This window comes from Phacochoerus africanus, chromosome 8, assembly GCF_016906955.1.
Source record: "Phacochoerus africanus isolate WHEZ1 chromosome 8, ROS_Pafr_v1, whole genome shotgun sequence".
Taxonomy (NCBI): Eukaryota; Metazoa; Chordata; class Mammalia; order Artiodactyla; family Suidae; genus Phacochoerus; species Phacochoerus africanus.
Genome location: NC_062551.1, coordinates 60,050,242 through 60,056,331, shown reverse-complemented (window position 1 = coordinate 60,056,331; position 6,090 = coordinate 60,050,242).

The window sequence follows — 6,090 nt, the reverse complement described above, 5'->3', positions numbered from 1 at the left end:
AAACCCCACTCACCCCTGAACGGAATTAGGCTTCCTGGCTCGTTCCTGCCACAGACATCTCCCAAAGCAGGAGGAAACGCAAGTGGTCTCCCCAATCTTCCACCTTAATAGGCTCTGGGGATCCGGGCAATTGACACGCTCCCTTCCCATTGGCTGGGGCTGGCCATTTCCACTCCTTAAGGGCACAGATTTGAGAGCATTGAGCATCCTCGGTCCGTGTGTGGGGCCTCAAGGCTTGTTCCCACAGGTGCTTCTAACTTAAGAAGGGACTGGTGCCCGACCTCTTAGATTCAGAAGGACGCATAACTTCAGAGAGTGATGGGTTTGGAGAGCTCCCGGGACTCACGGAGGGCTACCTATGCCATCTGTCCGAAGGTCCTGCATCCGACGAAAAACATCAAGAGCGATTAATTGCACAATCTTGTTCACATGTGCATCGCCCCTCTTGGGAGGGTAATTTTACTGAGCACAAGGAGGGTTTCTGTACCACCAGGACCTGATGGAGATGCCACAGCAACAGGCTTTGTCGAAAGGGAAACCCAGAGACAGAGCCAGCAGGAAAATCTCTCTCTCACACCCACAAGTACACACACCCGAACACCCACATGTCAGGCATCGTTCTCCCGTGGAATCTTTGTGTTTTCTGATATTTCATCATGTCATCTGTGCATATAGTTTAATCTCGTCCTTTCCAATTCTTAGGTCTCTAATTGCTTCCAAATCGCTAACTTACGCTTAAAATTAGTTGCAGAGGTCAATTGCCTGGACCCCCAGACCTATTAAAGTGGAAGGCTGGGCAGACCACGTGCTTTTGCTTTCTGCTTTAGGAGATGGTTGTGATGGAAAGAACCAGGAAGAGGAATTCGCTTCAGGGGTGAGTTAAATTAGTTAAAATTACTCATGTAATTGGCTAATACTGCCGATAGGACATTACATAGCGTTAAGCCTGTCTTGTCACATTCCTGGCTTTAGGGGAAAAGCTCTGGTTGTTTGTTTATTTGTCTTCTTAGGGCCACATTCATGGCACATGGAGGTTCCCAGGCTAAGGGTCTAATCGGAGCTGTAGCCACCAGCCTACACCACAACCAAGCCATGCCAGATCTGAGCCGTGTCTGCGACCTACACCACAGCTCACAGCAATGCCGGATCCTTAACCCACTGAGCGAGGCCAGGGATGGAACCTGCAACCTCATGGTTCCTAGATGGATTCGTTTCTGCTGTGCAACAGGGGGAATTCCCAGACAAATCTCTGTGTTTATGATTGTTTGGTTTCAAGGGTGGTTTTCCTGACCTTGGGAGGAGAAATGGTCGCTAGATGTACTGGCTGCTGTGATTTCAGCTCACAGGGTCTGGAAACCTCTCAACTTCCGATGTTTGGAAGGCCCCTCAGATGGTAGGAGAGGTACTCAGAGCAATGGGCTTGGCTGAACTGGATGAGACCATTTACATCAGGGGAGCAGGGTTTTTGAAAAAAAATTTATTGAAACATAGTTGGTTTACAGTGAGTGTTGTGATAACTACTGCTGTACACCGAAGTGAATGTTATACATTTATCCACCTCCATTCCTTTGTGTTTTTTAAAAAATTTTTATTAGAGTGTAGGTGATTTTCCAATATTGTGCCAGTTCCTGCCATACAGCATAGTGACCCGGTCCTACACATATATACACTCTTTTTCTCATACTCTCTTCCATCGTGTTCCGTCTCCAGAGACTGGATATAGTCCCCTGTGCTATGTACAGTAGGATGTCAAGCATATCCATTCTAATGTGGGATGGATGGGGCGTTGGGGTTGGTAGATGCCAACCATTGCACGTCCACCTGTTTTCAGCCTCTTTACCCGTGTAGATCATCACAGAATATTGGGTAGAGTTACCTGTGCTACAGAGCAGGTCCGCCACTGGCCTGTCATTGCGCATCAGTGTGCAAGTGCCCATCCCAAACCCCTAATCCCTCTGTCTCACTCCTTCCAGTTTGGTAACCATAAGTTTGTTTCCTAGGCCTCTGAGTCTGGGTCTGTTTGGTAAGAAATAACGGATGGCGTGGTTTTTCATTAGAAACCCAGCTCCGCCTCTCCTCTCCCAGCCAGGCGTGATGGACACCTGGAGAGAAGCCTCGGCCGTGATCTGCAGCAGCTGGGTCTTGTGGCCTCTTGACCAATCCCGAGTTAGGCTGGGACGGAGGGGGTGGGACGCCCAGGACAGAGCTGATAGGCGTGCGAGGGACCCCAGGGCCAATCACAGGCTGAGGGAGGGGTGGAGTTGGCTCCTCCTCTGAGGGTCCCGCATCGGGTCGGTGGAAGCTTGTAGGAGGTTAGACGTCTGGCTGGTAAGTGATGTCTCCTTTCTCTGTGGCTTCAGTCCTTTCTGCGGCTTCCCTCCACCTGTTGGAATCTTCTGGCATCTTTCCTTCCTTCCTTCCTTTGAGCTTCGAGGTATGATTGATATATGAAAAAACACTGTACCTACTTAGCACATAGAACCAGATGAGTTTGAATATAGGCTCACACCACAATCAAGGGAATAGATTTAGCCATCATCTCCAGAAGTTTCTGTGTGTTTGTGTGTGTGTGTGTCTGTGTGCGTGTGTGTGTGTGTGTGGGGGGGGGGGGGGGACATTTAACATGAGACCTACCCTCTTAACAAAATTTTAAGGGTACAACACAGTGTGGAAGGCTCGAGGCACCTTGCTGTGCCGCAGATCCCCAGAACTAATTCATCTGGTGGAACCGAAGCCTTCCATCGTGGGGTACACACGCAGTAGGACTTTAGTTTTCCTTCGATAAAGAAGGAGACCCTTCCACTTGTGACAGTGTGGATGAAACCAGAGGAGGTTTTTCTCCGTGAGGTAAGCCAGCCCCAGAAAGGAAATGCTGTGGGCTTCCATGTCGGTGAGGTACAGAAAAGACTCACACTTTGGAAGCAGATGCGAGGCCTGTGGTCCCCAGGAGCTGGGGAGGAGAAATGAGAAGTCGCTGTTGCTGGCGTTTCTTAATCAGCAGGCATCTCTTGCACCTGTGTCCTCCCGTTGAGGCTCCCTGCTTGCTTGGCCCGGGACATTGTCCGGGTCTTTGAGAAATGCCAGCTGAATGTCTCCCTCTTGTATTCCCCCTCCTGGGTGTGGGCACCTGTTGTCCCTGACCAGTGCCCTGTTGGCCTCTGTGCACCCTCCCTGCCTGAGTCGGAGGCAGCCTGTGACCCTCAGGATGGCCTTTCCTGGTCTCCGCTTGCTCTGTGCTCAGTACAATCTCATGGCCCCTTGTCGGAGCCCTTCTCCTCAGGACAGGCGACACCTGGTACTAACGAGGGTGGGTCCTCATGGCGCAGGGACCCCCTGGTGTGAATTTACCTGCTCACTGAGGTGTGCTTGGAACCTCGAGTCCATCCTGGGATGCTTTCCCTGGTCATTCCTGGGCTTGCACAGAGAGGTGGAAAATTGTGTCCCCTGCCACAGGCTCCCAGCTGAAGCCAGACCAGGCAGTGCTCTGCCTTCTTGGTTCAGTGCAGCTCTCAGCCTCTCAGAAGCATCCTTTCTTTGGGTCTATTTGGCGCCACTTTTGGGAGTGACATGGCTGTTGAACACCCCAGGGGTAGTGCCAAAGTGCAATGTAATGTCCCCAAGCTCACGAAGGCTGTGATGTGCCTCGCGGAGAAATTGGCATGTGAGAGATGCTTCCTTCCAGCATGAATTCCAGTGTTGTTGGTTGGCCATGAGGTCATCGTTCATGAGTAAACTCATTAGAATTGTCTTACCCTATTGTGTTACTTTCAGGTGTACAGCAAAGGGATGAAATTAAATGTATATATATACATGTGTGTGTGTGTGTGTATGTATCCATTCTTTCTCAGATTCTCCCCCCGAGGATATTACAGACTATTGATTAGATTCCCCTGTGCTATACAGCAGGTCCTTGTTTATTTTCTATGCGGTAGTGTGTATATGCTTCTCCCAACATCCTAGTTTATCCTTCTCCCCATTGTTTCCACTCTGGTCACTAGAAATTCGTTTTCAAAATCTGTGGGTCTGTCTTGTAAATAAGTTTATGTGTATTTTTTTTCAAAATTAGACTCCATGTATAGATGGTATCCTTTATCCATACAGAGGTGATAAAACTGATTCTCTTTGACTTAGTATCATGATCTCTAGGTCCATCTATGGTGCTGCAAATGGCGTTATGTCACACTTTTTTATGGCTGAGTAATAGTCCATCGTGTGTCGGTACACACCCACACACCCACCCCACTTTATCCTTTGCTCTGTCATTGGATACTTAGGTTGCTCCCATGTCTTGGCTATTGTGAATTGGTGCTGCTGTGAGGATAGGGGTGCATGTATCTTTTTGAGTTGACTTTGTTGACTTTTCTCTGGAGATATGCACAGGATTGGGATTGCTGGATCACGTGGCAGTTCTGTTTTTTTCCGAGGAAGCTCCGTACTGTTTGCCGCAGTGGTTGTACCAACTTACATTCCCACCCACAGTGTGGAAGGGCTCCCTTTTCTCCACACCCTTTCCAGCATTTGTTATTTGAAGACTTTTTTCTCTTAACGGTTTTCTTTTCCTTTCGTTTGAAAAGTGTTATTGGCGTATAGTTGATGTACGAGGTAGTGATAATTTCTGCCTTACAACAGGGTGTGTCGGTTAGATGCACAACCACTGTGTTTCAGACTCTTGGACCACATAGGGTTATTAGAATATGGGGTAGAGTTCCCTGTGCTACACAGCACGTCCCTGTGGTCGGTCCCTTCCATGTGCCTCAGAGTGTACATGCCCATCCCAAACCCTGAGCCCATCCCTCTTCCCCCACCCCCAAGCACTCCGCTTTGGTAACCGTAAGTTTGTTTCCCTAGGCCTCTGAGTCTGGGTCTGTTTGGTAAGAAGTAACGGATGGCGTGGTTTTTCATTAGAAACCCAGCTCCGCCTCTCCTCTCCCAGCCAGGCGTGATGGACACCTGGAGAGAAGCCTCGGCCGTGATCTGCAGCAGCTGGGTCTTGTGGCCTCTTGACCAATCCCGAGTTAGGCTGGGACGGAGGGGGTGGGACGCCCAGGACAGAGCTGATAGGCGTGCGAGGGACCCCAGGGCCAATCACAGGCTGAGGGAGGGGTGGAGTTGGCTCCTCCTCTGAGGGTCCCGCATCGGGTCGGTGGAAGCTTGTAGGAGGTTAGACGTCTGGCTGGTAAGTGATGTCTCCTTTCTCTGTGGCTTCAGTCCTTTCTGCGGCTTCCCTCCACCTGTTGGAATCTTCTGGCATCTTTCCTTCCTTCCTTCCTTTGAGCTTCGAGGTATGATTGATATATGAAAAAACACTGTACCTACTTAGCACATAGAACCAGATGAGTTTGAATATAGGCTCACACCACAATCAAGGGAATAGATTTAGCCATCATCTCCAGAAGTTTCTGTGTGTTTGTGTGTGTGTGTGTCTGTGTGCGTGTGTGTGTGTGTGTGGGGGGGAGGGGGACATTTAACATGAGACCTACCCTCTTAACAAAATTTTAAGGGTACAACACAGTGTGGAAGGCTCGAGGCACCTTGCTGTGCCGCAGATCCCCAGAACTAATTCATCTGGTGGAACCGAAGCCTTCCATCGTGGGGTACACACGCAGTAGGACTTTAGTTTTCCTTCGATAAAGACGGAGACCCTTCCACTTGTGACAGTGTGGATGAAACCAGAGGAGGTTTTTCTCCGTGAGGTAAGCCAGCCCCAGAAAGGGAAATGCTGTGGGCTTCCATGTCGGTGAGGTACAGAAAAGACTCACACTTTGGAAGCAGATGCGAGGCCTGTGGTCCCCAGGAGCTGGGGAGGAGAAATGAGAAGTCGCTGTTGCTGGCGTTTCTTAATCAGCAGGCATCTCTTGCACCTGTGTCCTCCCGTTGAGGCTCCCTGCTTGCTTGGCCCGGGACATTGTCCGGGTCTTTGAGAAATGCCAGCTGAATGTCTCCCTTCTTGTATTCCCCCTCCTGGGTGTGGGCACCTGTTGTCCCTGACCAGTGCCCTGTTGGCCTCTGTGCACCCTCCCTGCCTGAGTCGGAGGCAGCCTGTGACCCTCAGGATGGCCTTTCCTGGTCTCGCTTGCTCTGTGCTCAGTA